Below are 425 nucleotides of genomic sequence, written 5' to 3' on the forward strand. Positions count from 1 at the left end.
GCGGGGGGGGGGAACGAGCGGGGGGAGAGTCGGTGCCCGGGCAAGACAGCCCGGCGTTTACACCTCCACCCAACACTTCTACGACTGGATCCTGGTACAGATGGAATTGCACCCAACAGCTCGCGTCTGGAGCCAGGTTGCCACCAACGCGACCCCCGTGCAGGCAACAAGGCCAACCCCAACCCAGCCAGGCCATGGCAGCTCTTTCCCGCAGGAAACGAGCTCCTCCACTTGCCCTTTCCCATTCCACAAGCTGCTGGAGTTCTTCACGCAGGTGCAGGAGCTGCTGCAGGCACTCAGGGGATCCATAGCCTGAGCAGCAGGACGTGTGGGATCCCGTCCTGGATCTTGTTCCTGGATTTGTTGTTCTTTGTTCTTGTTGTCCTTCGTTCTTGTTGATATTAGTTGTGGCTGGTGTCGATTTT

General features: G+C 58.6%; 1 protein-coding gene across 1 annotated transcript in view; it reads left to right on the top strand.

Moving 5' to 3' along the window:
• The window catches only part of LOC104493513, a 6575-nt gene that overhangs the window by 5594 nt on the left and 556 nt on the right, over positions 1-425 (top strand). The gene's annotated exons all lie outside the window — the stretch shown is intronic.

The sequence above is a fragment of the Buceros rhinoceros genome, unplaced genomic scaffold, assembly GCF_000710305.1.
Source record: "Buceros rhinoceros silvestris isolate BGI_N320 unplaced genomic scaffold, ASM71030v1 scaffold235, whole genome shotgun sequence".
In the NCBI taxonomy this organism is placed as follows: Eukaryota; Metazoa; Chordata; class Aves; order Bucerotiformes; family Bucerotidae; genus Buceros; species Buceros rhinoceros.